We start from the raw sequence: 21539 nt of genomic DNA, 5'->3' as shown, positions 1-21539 counted from the left end.
AACTTAGATTAGCTGGCTTCCTTGATAATGCTTAGAAAGAACCTCATGCTGGTACCCTAATTAACAAATCTGAAGTGTGGTGGCAGTTTATAGTCCAAACAGTATTGTCTATACTCTTTTCATATTTTATAGGAAGATTGTACAAAGACTTGATGGTTATATTGTTATACAAGTTTAATTCTATCCACATAAAAAATAATTATCCTAGAGGCATTAAGAACTGTTTTTACTGATTGAATATTTTGGTTGCATAAATGGTAGTTCTTATAAACAGCTGCACATTTTGCTTAGTATCTTACAGTTCTTAAATTGTAAGCGTGAATGTTTCATTTTAATTGTGAATTTCCATCCCCCACCCCAAATATCAAGATCATATACAGGGTGTTCTCTTGGTACCAAAATGATAAATTTGCCATTCTTGCTCAACGTCAAAGAAAACTTCCCTTGTTCTCTTCTTTTTCTTTTTTCTCCTTCTTTTAAAAAAAGATCTCTGTAAAATAATTGAGTGGGGCTAATAATTCAGTGGGACTATTCTAATAGTGACTAATTCTATTAGTCCCACTAATAGAATAGTGGGACTATTCTAATATTCTAATAGACTATTCTAATATTTTGCTACTCGAATAGAATCTAAGTTGGACTATTCACAGATGTGCAAATAGTTTCCATATCAGAAATTGCCATTCCTTTGGTAGTAAGGTAATGAGGTAACATTTTAGGCTTCCTAAAATCTCAAACTGGAGGATATATGAGAGAGATGGTAGTCTCTAGCCTGCCTCATTTTACATATCAGGAGACACAGACCTCACAGGGATCTAACTGATGTCTTCTCATCACCAGGAAATTCCATCTTCAGAATCCTCATTCACTGATTTCGGACACAAAAGTTTTATTGTTGGTGCAAGTGTTTGGTGTTAGGGCTTTCCCAGGGGCTCAGTGGTAAAGAATCCACCTGCAATGTTGGAGACACGGGTCCAATCCCTGGGTCAGGAAGATCCTCTGGAATAGGAAATGGCAACCCACTCCAGTATTCTTGCCTGGAAAATCCCATGGACAGAGGAGCCTGGTTGGGCTACAGTCCATGGGTTGCAAAAGAGTTGGACATAGCTTACCATAACAACAATTATGGAAGAGATCTCTGGTTGCTAGCCAATATCCATTCTTCCTTTGTTCTTTAATAACAGAACAGAAATATTATTTAGAACATCAGTGTGCCCAGATGAAATATTATAATTTTTATCACAAATACCAAAATGTTGTCCAATTATATACAAGCAGAAATATTTGGGAGGACTTCTGAGAGGTCTCTTCAAGAGGAAAGGTTTTAGCTTGAAATTCAGATTTCTTGTCCTGTATCCCGCTTCCTTCATTCTAATGGTTGGAAAGCAAACTTGATGGTTGGAGCTCTAGTAATTACCATGGACCAACTGGTGATCTTGACTAAAGTAATAAGCTAGAGTACTGAAGGAAAATTAGAGAAGAAGCCTGTGTCCTTAATTGATGACTTTGAGTGAGAAATTCCCTTCCATCAGAGCTATTATTATTTTGATTTTCCTCCCACATGTAATTGCACCAATTTGGCTAGAGTGAAGTTTCAAATGAATGATGCTTGCTGCTGCTGCTGCTGCTGCTGCTGCTAAGTTGCTTCAGTCATGTCCGACTCTGTGCGACCCCATAGACGGCAGCCCATCAGGCTCCTGCGACCCTGGGATTCTCCAGGCAAGAACACTGGAGTGGGTTGCCATTTTCTTCTCCAATGCATGAAAGTGAATAGTGAAAGTGAAGTCGCTCCGTCCTGTCCGACTCTTCACGACCCCATGGACTGCAGCCTACCAGGCTCCTCCATCCATGGGAGTCTCCAGGCAAGAGTACTGGAGTGGGGTGCCATTGCCTTCTCCGGAATGATGCTTAGAGAAGTGGAATTCCAGAGAGTAGGGAGGTGTTTTAGTAAACACTGGCATAATGTCAGTAACTCCCAAAGAAATTCATAATATTGGAAGAGCTGCTTAATTTCTCCATATTTCAGTTTTTATTCTATGAAAAATAGAGCAATGATAATAGTCCTTATTACTTCTTCCTATTGTGGTAATGTAAAAGTTCTCGAGAAAGTGTAAAATGCTATTTATATGCATTCCATTAATAATATTCTCTTGACCTAAAGCAAGATTTCTTAACTGAAAGTCTGTAAATTCCTTGACATTTTTATGGAAAATTGTAATTGTGGATGCATTTTTTTCTAGGGAGAAGGTACTTTAAATTCTCAACAGAGTCTAGATATCAAAGAGAGCATCCAAAATGGGAAGATAATATTTATCTAGAAAAAGAGCAGTTTAAAAAGATGATTTGAAATTCTACCTTCAGCATCATAATCACCACTTAGTAATCATCTCCAAATGGCTAAAACTGACAGGTTCTCCAAGTTTTCATTTCTAACACCACTTCCTCCCCAAAGCATTTTGGAAATAAACTTTCTCTTTTCTAAAATCCCATAGAAATGTAATAAACACTCTCTTAAAATACATATCTATGTGTTTTATACTTCTCTGCTGCTGCTGCTGCTAAGTCACTTCAGTCGTGTCCGACTCTGTGCGACCCCATAGACGGCAGCCCACCAGGCTCCCCCATCCCTGGGATTCTCCAGGCAAGAACACTGGAGTGGGATACTTCTCTACTAGGCTTCAAATTCCTGGAAAGCAACTATTAAGTGTAGTTGTTGATGTTTAGTTTCTGAGTCATGTCCAACTCTTTGAGACCCCATGAACTGTAACCCGCCAGGCTCCTCTGTCCATGGGATTTCCCAGGCAAGAACACTGGAGTGGGTTGCCATTTCCTTCTCCAAGGGATTTTCCCAACCTAGGGACTGAACCCATGTCTTCTCCATCTCCTGCATTGGCAGGCGAATTCTTGTCACTGGTCTGCCGTACCTAGCCATCCACATGACAATAGAAGTTAGGTTTGTGTTTGTGTTTGTGCTTGCTCAGAAAATTTGTTTAAAAAGATGTTAATACAAACAACTCTTTACCTAGGAGATAGCCTGTTTATAGAAAATGTATGAAATTTTTATATTCCACAATTTTCTATTGTTAGCATGCTATACTTTCAGTGCAGTAGTTAAACAAAGAAAAGTTAAACATTTCCTTTAGATACAATTGTTTCGTGTCATTTGAGAACATATTGGCACTGCAAAATTCTACCAGTAAGAAAGACATTTATTCTTGATGACATCTGATGTGTTTATAGGAAATTTTGGTTTAAATCTACTCAGTTGCTTTTAATCATCTTACTTGATTTTTCCTGGGGTACTGAATATTCTTAGACATTCTAGGAAGAAAAGACCTGTTTTTTTGAGGATTTTTGTAGGCTTAAGAATAATTCTCTTCTTCAATTTTTTTTTTTTTAATTTGGCCACACCATGTGGCATTTGTGATCTTAGTTCCCAAGTGATAATGATGGTTTAGTTACTAAGTCATGTCTGACTCTTTTGCGACCCCTTGAACTGTAGCCTGTAAGGCTCCTCTGTCCATGGGATTTCCCAGGCAACGATACTGGAGTGGGTTGCCATTTCCTTCTCCAGAAATATTTCATTGTGTTCCTCTAATACTGTTTCACATCATCATTTTCTTCCAAATAATTTTCAAAAAACTTTAATAAACACTCAACCCTGATTAAATCATATGTTAAATCCTTAACTTGACACACATAATCCCTGTGAACTAGCCTCACAGTATCTAAAGTCTGTGCCCCACAGTTTCCATCACCCTAACGTTTCAACTTCCAAATGACTTAGCTCCTTAGCTTATCTTTGGAAAATCCAGAATTTGATACATTTCACATCCACGGTCAGTGATTTTGCCAGTGACACGTGCAGTGAACACTGTAATGTTCTTTGTCCATGAGTGCACACATGTAGAAACCTAAGTCATTTTATTAAGAAGAGATTTGGGAGGTTGAGTGTAGTTATTCTCTCAAAACCTGGGTAAAGTTAGGCCAGCATTGTGGAATATAAAAATTTCATACATTTTCTATTAATATAGCTTTTTAGTGATTATGATCTTTTCAAATCTGATGAATACTGAAGAACCAAAATTTGTTATTCTCTATCTTAGGACTCTTTTAAAAATTTTTTTGCAGTGTTGTTAACAGAATCTCTTATTATTTAATTTACTTATTGATTGCTTATGTGCTGTCTGTCTTGCTCCCCAGAACATAAATTCCATAATTGTTACCATTCATTTGTGTGGCTCAGAGATAACCAGTACACTGCTTAGCACCCAATGGATAGTAAGTTGAGTGAATCATCTCACTTACTCACTTAAGTTACTTGTTCTCTCTCCCTCTCTTTATCCCACCAAAACCACTTATTCCTTGAATTAGAAACAGACAAAATCATTTTAAATGTCCTGTTGAAATATAGTAAGTCAATATTAGTAAAAAATATATATGTATTTATATCATGAGATCCTAATATGTGGCCAGTTCACTGAATATTTACATCTTAATGGGTGTGCTCAGTTGCTCGGTTGAGTCTGGCTCTTTATAGTCCCATGGACTGTAGCCCACAAGACTCCTCTGTCCATGGAATTTTTCCAGGCAAGAATATTGGAGTAGGTTGCCATTTCCTACTCCAGGGCATCTTCCCAACCCTGGGATCGAACCTTCACATCCTGTGTCACCTACACTAGCAGGTGTATTCTTTACTGCTATGCCACCTGGGATGCCTGAGTTCCATGTTATTTCTTTATATATATATATACACACACAATCACAAATGCTTGTGAAGACCTATACATGGAATTCTAAGGTGCTTAAGTAAACAGTGATTGTATTGTTTTTGCAGTGAAGTTTCAGTTTTATGCTTCTCCTGTCCCTGTCAGGTACTACAGCTCATTCTCTAGCCCCCAGAGATGCTTTCTTGCACAGTTTCCAGAAGTCCATTCACTTGATAGCCTATGTGAACCGCACCTGCAGATGTGTAGCTGGTCTCCCCAGCCCTTAGGGTTCGTAGGCCCTCATTCATCAGCTTAACCATCTCCTCTCTCTTGGCATTTTTTTTTCCTCTCGAGTTCAGCTATACTTCTACATGTGCATGCGTGTAATTTTGTTACATTTCTCTTATTTTTTTAACTAGCATTTTTATGACTTTTAAAGGAAATGTTTTAGCTCACTGTGTTTTTAGAACTTCACTTTAATTTTACAGATTTAAAAAAAAAAAAAACTCCCAAAAAGTGAACTGGCTTACTTGAGGATACTTGACTACTAATTTACCAAGTGAAGATAGAATGTTAGTGCCTGAATCAAATGTGAAGGTTCTTTCATAAAGTTTAATAACCATGGTTTTGTTATTATTAATCCTATCATTTTAGTACTCAAAACTGAATTGTCAAATTATACAGGTACCTGATGAAAGCCATATTGTTGCATGGCTTTATAGCTACACACATGTTCAAAAGTATTCTGTAAGCCTTTATTGAGCTACACCACTGAGCTAGATATTAGGGTAGCAAAATTGCACAGGATATCATAGCTCCTTTGAGGAGGTCCTATTCTAGTAGACAAATAGTTGCATAACCAGATAATTACAAAGCCGTGTGCCTGAGGATCATGTGAACACAAAGACATCAGTGATGCTATCCTGGGGGTATGGGGATGACTGGTGTGGGAGAATAAAGAATGTGTTTGAAATGCTTCATCTTAAAATAGTCCTTTTTGGATTAATGGAAGCATATTATAGAGGGATAAATAGATGTATACTAATATGATAAAGAAAATTGCTATCATTATCACCATTTTATAGAAAGTGAAGCACAGAGAAGTTAAGTAACTTGTTCAAGCTCACACAGTAAGATGGAGAATCTAGGATACCAGGCTGCCCAACTCCAGAGTATGCTCCTTTGTACTTTGACAGTGAGACCTACCTCTAAAAGGTTGGACATATCTCCTGATGGAACGTTTTGGGTTAAGAAGCATTGTAAAAATAGGATACAGTTGCAATGGAGGGGAGGGGTAGCATGATGTTTTCAAGGAAGGAAGAGGAAAAAATCCTGGTTGACAAATGGAATAGAAAGTACAAATCAGTGAGGGAGGGAGGTCCTTGGGGTGGTAACTGGATTTGAATTGGTTTTTAGATTTGATCAGGTAATTGATAGGAACCTTTGAAGGATTATAGGCAGGAGGATAATGTTTAATTTTCTCTTTTGGAAAGGGCATTCTGACTTCACTGTGGAGAATGGATTTCAACCAGGGCTTTTCATTTCTTATTCATTTCCAAGTGAAAAACGCTACAGCAAAACAGAACGGTTTAGAGATCAATAAATGGCACAATTTAAAATGTCTGAAAGGAACTCTTTGGCTTCTTAATATAGAGTGCCTTCTGCAGAAGCTGAAAGTGACCCTAATCTGATAAGTGTAGCATTGATATTTTTAGCATTTATAGATATGAAGGGGAATGTCTCATTATTCAACCTAAGACATCACTTTGAGGAATTATAGCAGGTTTATCCTGAAAAGTTCCATCTTCCCCTTGAAAAAAATGGTTAGTTTTATTTTTAAAAGTATTTATTTCTTTATTTGGCTGGGCCTGGTCTTGGTTGCAGCATGCAGGATCTTTGATCTCCGTTGTGGCATGTGGGATCTTTGAGTTGCAGCACGTGGGATCTCGTTCCCTGACCAGGGACCAAACCTGGGCCCCTGCATTGGGAGTGCAGTCTTAGACACTGGATCACCAGTGAAGTCCCCCCAAATGGTTAATTTTATATTTTTCTTCCAACCTTTGCTGTTCTGGAGCTGCTAACAAATTTTCATGAGGAACTTGATGATTATCATTGGCCTCTGTTTCTGAGAAAACTACAGAGACTTGGTGCTTCTGAATGGCATTTGTTGCCACCACTCTGATGTATGTGAGAGCGTAGACTGAGTAGGTTGCGATCTTCTAAGACCAGAGATGGGAAATTATTGAGGTTGGAGAATCCACGTCTTCTGTAACCATGATTACAAAAATTGATTCAGTGAAGATTTATCAAGGTTTGCCAAAATAAGTAGGTGAAAAACTTTTAGAGAAAATGACATAAAGTCTCAAAGTATTTTCCAAATGTTACTTACTAATTACAAAAGTAAAATGATACCTTTACATTTATAATAGAGAAATCTGGTGATCAAGCTTAATGCCACCAATAACAGGGTAAACTGACAATCCCTCCCTCCAAATGCAGCGCACTGAGAAATAGAAATCAGTATCACCTACTTTCCCAGGTCGCTCAGTGATAAAGAGCCTGCCTGCCAGTGCAGGAGATGCAGGTTCGATCCCTGGGTTGGGAAGATCTGGAGAAGGAAATGGCAGCCCACTCTGGTATTCTTACCTGGAAAATTCCCATGGACAGAGGAGCCTGGCATGCTACAGTCCAGGGGTCACAGAGACAGACACAACTTAGCAACTGAACAACAAAAACATGATATTATATACATTAAATATTTTATGTTTTTAAAGTCAACAGTAACTAGTAAAGCTTCAGAAAAATATGTGGTGATTTCTTAAAGTGGCATAAGGGTTAAGTTTTAGGATGTCTGCTACTTTCAAATGACTCAGAGAGAAATGAATATAACAGAGAGAAGGAAGAAGGAAAGGAGAGAGAAGAAAGAGTAAAAGCATAAAGCAGTCATGAAAATGTTCACCTTAGTTCTAAGTCAAAAATATATGGGTATTCAATGTATCATTCTTCCAACTTTCTTCTAAGTCTGAAATTATTCAAAAAAAGGGGAGGAGGAGAAGGAAGTCCAGATGATCAAGTTGAAATTAGTGCTCCATTATCTTATCGAAAGTTATTACAGGTTATATGTTATTTTAGATCAACCCTACCCATCAATTTTAAGATTTAATACATTTCCTTTATTTTGTATCAACTTCTTTTAAAATTTCAAACTTTAGAACCACTGGCTTATTGTAGACAAACAAACTTAAGAACATTTTTCATTATGAACATGATCAGAAAAGGAAAAGAAATTGTCAACAGTGAAAAATAAATGTTCTGCATAATAAAGTTTAAGAAAAACCCGTATCTGCCATTTGTGAGCTAGGGCTCTTGGACAGCTTGCTCATATCTCTGGTTCTCAGTGTCTTCATCTATGAAACAGGAATGGTAAAGACACCTAACTCATAGGGTTGTGATGAAGAGTAAACAATTCATGTAAATTGCATAGCAGTTTCTGACAAACACTCAAAATTATGATGGTCCATGGCAGAAAACTTAAAGTGTCTCTGGACAGAAGTCATCCTTCTGCTGTATTATTCAGTGCTCCAAATAAATCTCCCCTAAAAAAATAAATTAAAAACTGTCTTAAATTTTAAAAGTCTCAAATATACCACTTAGAATAGAACAGGTGTATACTTTAGAGTTATATATGATTATGTGACTGTATCATGTAGATTATATAAACTTTAGATTTCTAGAATTAAAGGTTGATTTCCCTACATTTGTCATTTGCTAGTAGTGTTTCTACATCATATAGATGCAGAGCATAGGAGGGTATAAATTTAGACAGAGGTTTCTCTGAAAAGAGCTTTTAAAATCGCTCAAGAGAATCTTGAACTCTGCCTTAATCTTTGATTTCCATGTATTCTACAATTGTCTGTTCCTCTCTATCTGGAATCAGTCCATTTTGGAAAAACAAATAAAAACTTTAATCCATTTTCTCAATGCAGGTAGGAAAGAAACCAGGCATCGTATTCCTCTTTTTTGATCCATAAAATATAAGAAAATTTTAGCCCATTCTAATCAGACACTCACTTCTTTCCTAAAGTAACACTGGTAATCTAACCATGTATAGGCCTTTCTGGATTTTGTTCTGTTTCTCTCAGTTTCCATCCTCTGGGTACCCTTTGCTCGTCTTGTTTCATCTGCATCAGATCTAGGGGGAGACAGTTTCTGTTTAAGAAACAAAGGTGAGCTGTGACTCCCCTCATGTGAAAGCCTGAACAAGGCTTTTTGCAGTTGATAGAAGGGATGCCAAAGAGTGAAATGAAAAGCTCCTGCCATCTCCCTAGCGCCTACTCTCCCTGGAGCCGACCAAAGAGCTCAGAAGTAGATCTGGAGTCCACAGGGCACTACATTAGTGATAAAGCTGATTATAAATAATAATGACCTTAGTGGATGATGAGAAGTGCAGTAAACTTTTTCTGAGCCAGCTGGGATGATGTAGGATATACACTATAAATACATGGAGTTTGTAAGGAAAGCAGATACTGAAAGAGACGATTTTTCTCCCCCATAATTTAAATGGACAGTGGACTTAGTAGGTGCATAATAAAGTGTTGTTGAATGAGTAAACAAAAGAGGTCTAACAACTGAATTCCTAAGGGAAGTCCATGCATTGAAACATATCTGTATTTAATCCCAAATGAAATAATGTTTGTTGCTCCGCTGCTGCTGCTGCTGCTAAGTCGCTTCAGTCGTGTCCGACTCTGTGCGACCCCAGAGACGGCAGCCCACCAGGGTCCCCCATCCCTGGGATTCTCCAGGCAAGAACACTGGAATGGGTTGCCATTTCCTTCTCCAATGCATGAAAGTGAAAAGTGAAAGTGAAGTCGCTCAGTCGTGTCCGACTCTTAGTGACCCCATGGACTGCAGCCCACCAGGCTCCTCCGTCCATGGGATTTTCCAGGCAAGAGTGCTGGAGTGGGGTGCCATGTTTGTTGCTCAGTTGTGTCCAACTCTTTGCAACCCCCATGGACTGTAGCCTGTGAGGCTTCTCTGTCCGTGGGTTTTCCCAGGCAAGAATACTGGAGTTGATTGCATTTCCTCCTCTAGGAGATCTTCCCGACCCAGGGATCAAACCCAGGTCTTCCCACATTGCAGGCAGATTCTTTACTGTCTGAGCCACCAGGAAGACTTTTAATCCCAACTGTCTATTAAAACTGTATCTATTTCAGGAGTAAGATCACATTCCTGAAATGAGAACATAAGAAAGGATATCCATCTGTTTAGGGAAAATTATAAAGAAAAAAATATACATGGGATTACACGGCCATCCGTTTGCCTTCGACATGCGTTCATTGGTTTCCATGCTGGTGGACTGGGAGAAGGTACGGAGCTGGACTGAGGTTTGTTCTCAGTTCTGTTTGGTTTTGAGAGAAGGAGGAGGAGGGAGCAGAGGGCCAGATTTGGTACTTGTTCTGACTTGACTTTTTTACGTAGTCATTCTGCCACCAGCCATTTGTTCTAAGGCCCACATTTGTTTGCACTAACAGGCTTGGAATTACAGTATTTTCTCAGCTTTTGGACTTACTTGTTGGACTGAATCTTGTAATTTTTGTGAAAGCATACTGTAAAGTCTAAAGTAACTTTCAAGGCAAAGCAGTCCATTTGCTACTGCTGCTATATTTAGACCACCACCAGTTAAACTTCGTCAGTTTTTAATCTTAGCTCTCAATTCCTAAGTATGAGGACTTCATCAAGATTCCTTTGGGTCAGCATTTCACAGATGTGGCACTGTTGACAGATGGGGACAGATAATTTTGAAGGAGGGACTGTCCTGGGCATTGCAGCCTATTTAGCAGTATCCCTGGCCTCTATCCGTCAGATCCCACTTGTGCCTCACCGCCTCTCCCCCCACCCCCGCCCCGAGGTGTGACAGTCAAAAACTAATCTTTTAAAACTTACTGTTTTTTTGTTGGAAGAAAAATCGGAATCTTCTGAGGGAAAGAACTTTTGTTCTCAGATGGTAATAAAATTGACATGTATTCTTTGGCCAGTGTAATAACGATGAATCAAGTCTGCCCTTAAAAGCAAATGAGAAATACCATTGGCAAAAGCATTTAGATAAGAAATACCATTTGCAAAACCATTTGTCTACAATTTGTCTCTCTTCTTTTCCTTCTCTCTCTCTTCACACACATGTAGACACACAGGCACATGCATGCACACTTTAAATTAATAGATAATTTTTGTTAACGATAGCTCCAAATTTCTGAGTAGCTGCTGCTGCTGCTGCTGCTAAGTCACTTCAGTCGTGTCCGACTCTTCGCGACCCCATAGACGGCAGCCCATCGGGCTCCCGCGACCCTGGGATTATCCAGGCAAGAAGACTGGAGTGGGTTGCCATTTCCTTTTCCAATGCATGAAAGTAAAAAGTGAAAGTGAAGTCGCTCAGTCGTGTCCGACTCTTCGCAACCCCATGGACTACAGCCTACCAGGCTCCTCCATCCATGGGATTTTCCAGGCAAGAGTACTGGAGTAGGGTGCCATTGCCTTCTCTGTCTGAGTAGCTAGTGGTAGATAAATATTGAGGCATACTGCTTTATTTATCTAACTTGTAGGTGAACTTGATGTCATTGTGACATAGCTTTAAAAACGGGCGATTTTCTCTGCAGATTGTTTGAAGTTTGTGATCCCAGTCTTGGCGTGTCCTTGTTACAACAGTCTGATGACTTTCTGGAAAAATGAATATGGCCACACACTTTCTTGTGTGGATCCATACTTGAGGCTTGTTTCTTGATTAATTTCTTACTGGCTCCTTCTCTTTCAGTTAGAAAAGAAAGTCCAGTCAGGCTGCTTAGATTAGCACTGCAGTGGGTGCCCTGGGCAGTGATTTCTGAACCATCCATTCCTTTGAAATTTTGTTCTCAGCTGGAAAAATGTCACAGTTATCTCAACTTTTGGCTCTTTTAGTGAGAGAGGCAAGGAATAGGAAGTATGAATACTTTCTAAAAGAAGTGGTGAGTAGCTATATGCACATCAAGTGACTTACTGCTGAAGATTCCAAAGCATTACAAAATATTGATTAAGCCTCAACTTGTTGGAAAATTACTGCCATAACTTTCATTTTTCCCCTAGATTTTCTGAAGCTCAGAACTGTATTTAACTTGCTGAATCTTGTGTTGTGACCAGAAAGAGACCTCAGGAGCCCCATTCCCTAGGTTCTTATTAGCCTTGCCAAGAGTGTTTTTAAAAATGTAGATAGTTCCAGAGAGATGCACTTTTTAAATAATTTCCACCTAAAGTGTAAAACAATCATTGTATGTTTTTGGCTTCCAAAATATATTCTGGGTTAATATATCAGGTCCTACTGTATTTATGAAGATAGTCTCTTCTGTTTATAGTTACTAAACACTTTGGTCTTTTTCTCCTTCTATTGCTATATTTATTTGACATTAATGTTGGATTTGACCTTAAAAGAAAAAAAAAAAACATTACCCAAATTTAGGTTTTTACTATAAACCACTTCATATTTTAAATGGTATGTCTCAGGGGAGAAATGTATGAAGAATTGATGGAAGTTAGAAATTTTTAGTTAGTAATTATCACCTACCATTAGAAACAAGTGCAAATCACATGATGTCAAAGTGAATCTATTGCATACCATAATCAAAGATGAATCAAAGTAATTACCAGGCAAAGAGGGACTGAATAGAACTTAAAACCAATTAAACTATTTCGACTGTACCACTGAATAAACATGTTAGTATTTTAATTTGCTCCTCTTTTCATTTGCTTCAGCAATATGTTTGTTAATATAACTGAGATGCACAATTGCTATTTAATTAACCTACTTTTGTCAGCACCTCACATGAGCTGCATGAAGTAGATGTGCTAAAGTCTCAATAATGATGAGCCAGATAAAAATAACAAACATGAGATTTGTGCCAGTCATTTTAGGAGTTATGCCAAATCGCAAAAATACCCATGGGAATGTTTAAAAAATAGTTACTTTAAAGAAACTGGATTGACAATAGTCACAGAAACAAATGTATTGAACCAATATAAAACTACTCAAAAGTTTAGTGAACTTTCTTAAGTTTAATACTGTTTCATCATCCCTCAGTGTGTATATTGTTACTATTAATTATTGATAGTATGTCTACTTGAGGCCTTGTATCTACTTTGGAATAAGTGAGTTGGAAATGGATATAGAAATATCTGGTAGATGCATCTTTTGCAAAATCAAGTATTCTTTGGGTGAATTGCATGCGTGAGTGCTCAGTCACTCAGGTGTATACAACTCTCTGCAATCCCATGGACTATAGCCCACCAGGATCCTCTGTCCATGGTACTCTTCAGGCAAGAATGCTGGAGTGGGTTGCCATTTCTTCCTCCAGGGAATCTTCCTGACCCAGGGATCAAACCAGCTGCTCCTGTACCTCTTGCATTGGCAGGTGGATTCTTTACCACTGAGCCACCTAGGAAACTCCTTGGGTGAGTTATTTTTCTAGTTATTCAGTAAAGCATCATAAAAGTATAGATCCATTTTTCTGTGATTCCCTGATGTCAATATCAAAAACCCTAGGGCAGCATGAATTGTCTTGACCTTGATGATACACATTTTTCCACATAGATGACATGACTGACAACATGAAGAGAAGCTCTTTCTTTATTTACTTTGGATAGTAGGAGTGTAAAAAAGTAGGATAGAACAATCTCGTTTAAATCGAAGAAGTCTCTTTCCCCACAAATCAAAGTAGTGATGAAAGAAAATTTTGACCAGACTTGTGGCTCTTCATCCAGATGTTTTACTCTCAGGCAGACAGAGTTTGTATAGAAATAGCCAAAACCATCTTCTGGCCAACCTTTTATTTTTCCTTTTATACATTTATAATTTACTCACATTTACTGATCAATGATGCTGCTTCCAGTTCTTTAAACAGCTGCATATTAGCCATTTTCTCATGGGACCCTCAAAGGTAACAAGACCTCCCAATTTAGGACAGCTTTTTTTAAAAAAAGCATAGCTGGGACTTCCCTGGGTATCCAGTGGTTAAGACTTCACACTTTCAATGAAGGGGGCATGGGTTCGATTCCTGGTGGCGGAACTAGGATCCCACTGAAGTGTAATGTGACCAAAAAAGAAAAAGGCATCACACTTACATTCTCTTCCCATTACTCAAGTCACTGCTATGAAATGTAAGCACTTTTCTAACAGAGACCTACTTTCTAGCTCTCAGAACAATAGTAGACTGTCTGATCTGTGAGAGTCCTCAGAGATCTGGACCAAGGCCCTATTGTACAGATAAGAAAAACAGGGCTCAGAGATGTATAGTAATATTGTAGATCATCTCATTTTTGTAGCACTGTGAGCATTAGAACTCAGATTTTCTTTCTGCCTAATTTCTGCCCCGCCTTTTATCACATAGGCCTATTTGTGTATGTTGGAATCTTAAATTATAACATAGGTGCCTTAATCACAGCCTTTGATGAGTGACACAAAAGCCAAGTCTCCTTTCTCTGAAAGAGAATATTTTACATCCCTAACCCATGCTTGCTTAAGTAAGGTCAAATTTACATAAGCAAATGTCTTCGGGGCCTGGCAGGTAGCGTATATGAGCAAAAGCAGGAGTTGGCACCCTCTTGGTAAAGTGCAGAACACATGTTCTGTTTAAAAATGTTCACATTCAAATTCTAAAATCTCTCTCTTGCCAAACCAAGCGTGTCCATAGGCTACTAGTTCGCAACTCCGAACTGCATCACCATGCAGACAGAGTAAAGAAGACTATTATTCCAGACACACAAGCGGAATCAGCATCACCACTTCCTTTTTGATTATTTGAGGTCCTAAGTTCTATGCCAAACCCTCTGCTTTGAAAGCCCTGGACTTCCAGGTGTGAGAAGAATCATGTATTTGCAGACAGAAAATGTCCCCGGACTATCTTTAGTCCAGTCAGTCTCCCCAAAGTCTAGATCTGCAAAGAATATACACACGCGTGTCCCATAAGATCCAGAGGGGAAATGATGCAGTTTCCTGAGAATTGTAAAAAAAAAAAAAAAACCCAAACAGACAAACCACATCACAGGGCAAACCCACCATATGTACCAAATAACCAGTGTCATTATATTCTGTAGATGAGGAATTACATAAATTTCCCATTGGGAAGGAAGCCTTAATCTCTGCTGCCCCTCCCTTGAAATCTATAAACAGCTGTGTATCCTCGAAAGGTTGAACACATTTGATCGGGGAACCAAGTTGATTTCCTAATCAGGTTCGATGTGAGCAGAGCCAGCTAGAAATGTGCGTGATTCTCCCAGTGTGCGTCTTTGATTCATGCGCTAATTATGTCGATCCTTTGGGGAACACAGCCACGAAGCTGGGTCCTCCTTGATTAATGCTGGCCGAGAGCCATGCAGCGCGCAGCGGAGAGCGGTTCAGCATCTCTAGTCCCAGCTGAGAATATGGTCCCATTATCTCCCAGCTGCCTAAGCAATCCATAAGGCCCTGTTCTGCGTGGATGATCAGTGTAGTGGAAGCAGGGACTTGCTGAGAGCTGAAATCTCTGTTTGATTTGCTGTAACGTGTAAAGCGAAACTGGGACATTTTACTTCGCAGTCTGTAAGTACCAAGGTTTTTTTTTTTTTCCCCTCTTCCTCTCTATAGCTCCATGTGAATGTGACTTTGCAAGCTGCATTTGATTTTCTGTTCCATCGCTCTTTGTTGAATCAAGCTGGTGAGGCAGAGTGTAATCTGTTTAGAGCTTGCTGTTTCTTTCAGATCTCTTTTGTAATTGATTCATATGAGGAAATAAGAGACCTTTCAGAATGCTTTCATAGAAGTTAAAAATTATTGGCTTTGTTTGGAATTAGGAAGCATGGGCATATTTTCTGTGGTGCTCAGGATGCTTCAAGCATATATTTATCTTCTTCTGTATCTCTGGCCATTGTGAGAAAAATGTAAGTAGAAGTCGTGTCTATATGTAAAGAGATCATCTTACTTGGGTGTCTGTGTAAAAGAAGCATGTGTCTGTATTTCCAGAATTTATGTAAGATAGTTTATTTTGTGGCTCTCTGCTGCCACTAAGGAATGCAGAAACAGGAAAGTTTCTCTTGTTTTTCAGTTGCATGCTTTTTAGAAACTTTGCCAGAGATGGGAGTGACGAGTAGGAATATTTGCAAATATGAGCTATGTATCTCCATTTTTCATTCTGTGGGAAGGTGTTTAAAAATAAGTTTGTCTAGCCCATTTTTGCTTTTGAATACACTACTTTTTATGAAGAGACGTGAATTTTAAAAAGCAAAAAATACCAGTTCAGCTCCAGGTTCATTTATCCTTCATATGTCTCCAAATGCAGTCTATCAGATTAGCACTTGTTATCCATGCAAGATTGAATTGATCATAAAAATGATATTAGAAATTAGTATTGTTAATAATGTTTGCATGATGTCTTTCAGATGATCAATGCCTTAGTGAAATTAAAGATTGTTATCACTATGGAAAAGGATATATGGATTTCTTGTCTGGATTTCCCCTAACCTAAATATAAACCACATTCTTTTTCCTGGGTTAAAGGTAGAACAATCGAGCTGCTGTAAGAATAGAATTTGAATGTAAGAGGCTTTAACCACTTGAACCAATTGCCAGAGCTGAGATGGACCAAAGTGAACTTCAAATCATTCCTACCTGCAAAGGGGAATTGAAATGCCCTCACTGAGCTTGAGTCCATGCAGCCAGAGGTTCCCGCAGTTTCCGGAGTGCAAACACACTTTTTCTGAATAGGCAGTAAGTCTCAAAGTAGAGAGAAACCACAGGCTGTGAAGTATGAAAGTGTCTCACTGGTAAGGACAGAGGATCTTCTCATTAGATTTGGTTGAGGGGAATGATGCAAGGGGAGAGAAGACTCAAAATAGCTGGTTGTGTACATGAACGCTGGCATTTTCAGAGCCTGAGGTTTGGAGAGGAAAAGGTAACAAACCAGTAATGAACACTTACCATCTGGCAAGACGAAGCAGGAGGAGAAAAGCCGTGGTGCCTCTGGGTAGCCAGCAGTCCCAGGGTTGTGCTCAAGGAGAAGTCTGTTCTCTGAGAAAAAGTAAGTGTGTTTAAGGGTCTGAAATACGGAAACCTGAAATAATGGCAGGTGAATTTGATGGTTATATTTCTGCTAAACAAAAGATCAGCCTCATGCCTTCTTCCCAAACTGAACTGATGACTTCTGCAAGTGATGGTTCCTGGGGAAGCCTCAGCTATATTTTTAATAATAGTTTATGTTACTCTAACTGGTGCAAGTACATAATCTCTTGAAGGTATGTACTTATTTAAAATGATGACAGACACAGAAATAGAGGTAGTTAAGGTCCAATGATTTTTGTAGTTGCTTTTTTAGCCTAAATAATTTAGTACGTGTTTTCCTTTGAATTTTGGTTTTGTGTGTGTGACTCTTGAATTCTTATATGTATGTGTGTGTGTGTGTGTGTGAGCATGTGGTGTATGTGTGTGTATATAAACATACATATTAATATATATGTATGTACATATGTATGTAACTTTTACCTTTTGTAGGGAAGTACTTTTCTGAAGTAGTGAAGTTTGACTTCTATTTTTCTATTCAAACATTTAGAAATTTCAACTCCTGTGATGTTAATTTTTTTTTTGGAGGCTGGTCACCTCAAAGAGCCAAGAGACATTTGCTAGATTTACAGTGTGCTCCTAATACTTTAGAAATATTTTTTACTATTTACTAAAAATTGGGACACCCCCAAGTTGTGCTTAATCTGTAGAAAAGGTGATTGGATGCTTCAGGGGTTAGTTTAGGGTCTGGTCATTTGACAGATGGGAAGACCAGATGGGTGTTACATATACCTGGTATAAGTCCCTCTTATACCAGTAAGAGGAACTTTTAAAGTCATGGTGATTTGATTGGCCTTCAATATAAATTTTAAATGGTATAAAAGATAAACATCTTGCATTTTGTATGTAAAAGTAGCATATGTCTTTATGTGTTGCAAGCATGCATCCAGATCCACCCAATAAGCCCTGTAGACGGTTTCTGTGCTGCTCGCAGTTCAGGACTCCCTCAGCCTCCAGAAGGTGCTGGGATTGAACAAAGTAAAGAATCCTGTGGGAAGGGGCACAGCATCAGGGAGAGAAGCCTCCTGGCATCTGTGCTTGGGGCCCTTGCCTCACTGTCATATCTGTCCCGAAGCTGCTGGACTAAGCACGTAGCCCTCAGTAGCGTTTGTCAGTAGGTCCTCTTCACACACAAACTGCAGCCCAGCCCTGCTTGATGGATTGTGCCCAGAAATGTGAATTGGGGCAGGAAGTTCTGTAAACTTTTCCCCCAGACATTCAAAAGTGAATATGGTTGAATGGAAAACTATGAATTTTAAAACCTAAAAATTTGGGTTTTAGGATTTGGGGTTTTGGATTTTAAATGTTAACCCTCAACTCTGCATTATCAGAGTGTCCATTCTATAGGGTATCACCTGGGCCAGTGGAAGCTTATGTGAACCCTTTTTAAGTTGCTGTGCAAACTAACAGGCTGCTTCATCTCTCTGTGATTCAGTATCCCCTGTAAAGTGGTCTGATTTTTTAGATACTTTCTAGATGAGAAAAATCTGTGATCTCATGACATCTCATCCTAGCCTCTTACTGACTCCTGATAGCTGTTCAGATTACCTCAGGACTGGGCAAAATGCAATATAATTGTCATTCAAAACAAGTTGGATTCTTTTTTTCTTCTTCCTTTTCTCCCCTTCCGCTTCCTTTCTTCTTTTGTTCTTCCCACCCTCCCTTCCTTCTTTCTTCCCTTCCTTCCTTCCTTCTTTTTACTATCTCTCTTTCTGCCCTATCCCTGGTTCCCTTTTACCCCGCCTCCCTTTTTCCCTGCCTCACTCCATTTTTTCATTAGTGAGTTATTCTAAAGTCAAACAGAAACAGAGTTAGGATTGTCTGTTTTTTTGTATAACCTGTTTGTCTGTCACCTTTTCTTATGAGAGGTCATTTAGATATAAATGATACACTGATACAGTTCTCTGTTGTATATTGTGTTTATTTAGTCCTAGGCATATGTGTGGAAAAAGCACAGTGAAAGTTATGGATATTCATATGTGTGTGTGTAGATTGTCCTTATTAATTTTTAAAGTGAGAGAATAGTTTATCTTATTTTCTAAATTGAAGGTAACTAAGCAGATTCATCCTGATTTATTCAGCTGACAACATTTAATTTAAAAATAAAAACAAAATGTCACAACAGAGAATCAGCTTCAGGTTTGGAGGATATTAAAGAACTTGACTTTTAAGAAGGAAAAGAAGTTCACCCAAGGATTTTCTTTTTCCATAGGAAATGATAGTCTTTTTAGACAGTACAGGAAATGAAAACCAGAAATGATTTTATTAAGAAATATATACTTGACAGCATCATCATGCAAGCAACTTTATGACACCCAAGAGAGTTAAAAGAAAAAAAACAGCATGGAAAAATTTTATTCATTCTATGTTTATTGTAATCTCAGACTGTTCATTAGTAGATAAGACTCTAAGTTAAAAATGACAAATGATGAATTTATTGAACCCACTACTAATGACTCTGGGACTTCTCGATGTACTCAAACCAAATTGTGAGTGAATTGTGTTTTAAGTATCTTCACTACATGTCCTGGTAGAAACAAAATTAATTTCAGAATTGATATTTATAATACAAGAATAGTAGTGCTTTTTGTTTCTGTCACTTTTAAGTGAAATAAAAATGCACATTGACTTATTAGCTGGAATGGCACAAAATAATTGCAGGCTAATATTCTACTTAACAGTTGACAGCATTTATATATATTTTTAACATCCAGTGTGTATACTCTGAGATGGATGATAAGTGTCCATTTGATGACATTAATAGCCTGGATGGGCTTTACTGCTGATGCCTGAGCAGGGTAGTGTTATGACGGCTTTTAAATGCAAATTGGAATGTTAACTTTTAGGAAATCTATCTATGTGGCTTATTTTGAATATTAATATTATTCCTTATTGAACTTGTAGACTATATTTGATGTGATCCATGCAGAATATAAAATTAATTTTCCAAATCTCATAAAATTGGGTAGATATCCCGACTTTTTAGGCAGCAGGCCCTGTAGTCATTAGAATCAGTAATGTGGAATAATTCCTCAGTTTTATAGTTGCATCCTTCCATGACCAAAATGATTTTGTACTTCAGTACTATTTCTATGCAACAACTATTATGGTGACAAATATGTCTGATAATTTGTGGCTCTCAAACCCCTGATTATAAAGTTACCAGGCAGCTTTGGGGTCACCACTTTGGGTTTTAAACCAGTGGATCTGATGACTTGAGATGTTCAATTCAATATCACTTAGTAATAGCTCCAGTAGTTTATCAGACTGTTTTACGTAGTGTAGTTAAAAAGGTAAAGCTGTAAATCAGTCTCGGACGTGGCGGAATGTTTTGTTCATGGTTTCCCATATTCGTCTGTATTCCAGTATAGAAATGAGAGTCCTTCTGCATATTAGCATGAAATTTCTCAGTTGTTTCAAGGAAGGACCAGGATGATTTAATACTGAAAGGAGCTCATCAGAAGGAGCTGCATGGTAATAAAGTATTTCTATGGTTAGATATAAAATGTAGAGCTATAGATTCTGAGGTTATGACAGATTTTAGAGAAGAGGACTGTGCCAGGCATTTGGCAAAAGGGACTCGAGGAGGCAGATTTAAGGTTCGCCAGAAGGAAATCCTATATCAAAGAATAGAAATCTGAGTGCCCTGAAAAAAAAAAAAGTAAACAAGTAAGTAGAGGAACAAAGGTATTGTGGTTGAAAGTGGTGCAGCTTCATGCTACAAAAGGGAAACTGTATGAGTGAATGAAAAATACTAAATGTCCAGGCACTGGGACTAAATCCAGTAATTGTCATAGGTATTGCTTAGGGACTGTGAAAACAATGAAGAAATTTAAATTAAAGAGGCGATACAGATAAAAGGGAACGCCTTTGGTTTTTCACTGCTCAAACAAATTATAAAAATGTAATTCCCTTAAATGAAGTGTGTATCTTCACATCAGTGGTGTGTTGTCTTATTTAGTGAGGACTTCTGGAATAGGGTATATGTGTATCATGTTTCCTGTGGTAGGTTTTGGTAGACAGGTATTCATAAAAATTGTGTAACTGTCCATAAAGGCTACTAGTGGATTGTCTTCATACTTCTATTAATTTTTGAGTTTCTGATCCCCCAACACACATCCACACACCATTTATCTGTATTACTCCAGAGTCCCAGGAGAGGCAACTAGGAGGGTCTCAGGATTTTGCTTTTATTAAATCACTTCCATTGCTGAGAAGTAAATTTAAAGTTCCTATTGTGGGGTATGATGCACAAAGATTGAAGGCAGGAGGAGAATGGGATGACAGAGGATGAGATGGTTGGATGGCATCACCAACTCAATGGACATGAGTTTTAGTAAACTCCGGGAGTTGGTGATGGACAGGGAGGCCTGGCGTGCTGCAGTCCATGGGGTCGTGGGGAGCTGGACAGGACTGAGTGACTGAACTGAACTGATGCAAGGACTTCTAGAAATCATTTCACTTCACATTTTCTCTATGAAGCATCATATCCAGAGCAGTATGGTTAGGTCTCTGGAATAGTCAGATGAATGCCCTTGTCTATAGGACAGGAGCCTCTAAATGAGTTACATCAGTAATTATACATGGTCACTTGCAAGAACTTTGCCTCCAAGCTGCTTAGAATTCAATGCATTCGTGGCACCTTTCAGGTTGGTAGAGTTACTCATACACAGTCATGATGCTCGACCCCAGGGTGGGGAACAAGCACCATCTCCCTG

General features: G+C 38.5%; 1 protein-coding gene across 3 annotated transcripts in view; it reads left to right on the top strand.

The window, feature by feature from the left end:
- CNTN4 (contactin 4) overlaps positions 1-21539 on the top strand; it is a 1026926-nt gene that overhangs the window by 418069 nt on the left and 587318 nt on the right. Inside the window, exon 4 of one of the 3 annotated variants that reach the window (XM_061396380.1) lies at positions 4204-4281. The exons of the other annotated variants lie outside the window; for them this stretch is intronic. The gene's annotated coding sequence lies outside the window, so the exon portion shown is untranslated. The remainder of the gene's footprint in view (positions 1-4203; positions 4282-21539) is intronic. 3 annotated transcript variants of the gene reach the window in all.

This window comes from Bos javanicus, chromosome 22, assembly GCF_032452875.1.
Source record: "Bos javanicus breed banteng chromosome 22, ARS-OSU_banteng_1.0, whole genome shotgun sequence".
Classification (NCBI taxonomy): domain Eukaryota; kingdom Metazoa; phylum Chordata; class Mammalia; order Artiodactyla; family Bovidae; genus Bos; species Bos javanicus.
This window is presented reverse-complemented; position numbering and strand designations above follow the sequence as displayed.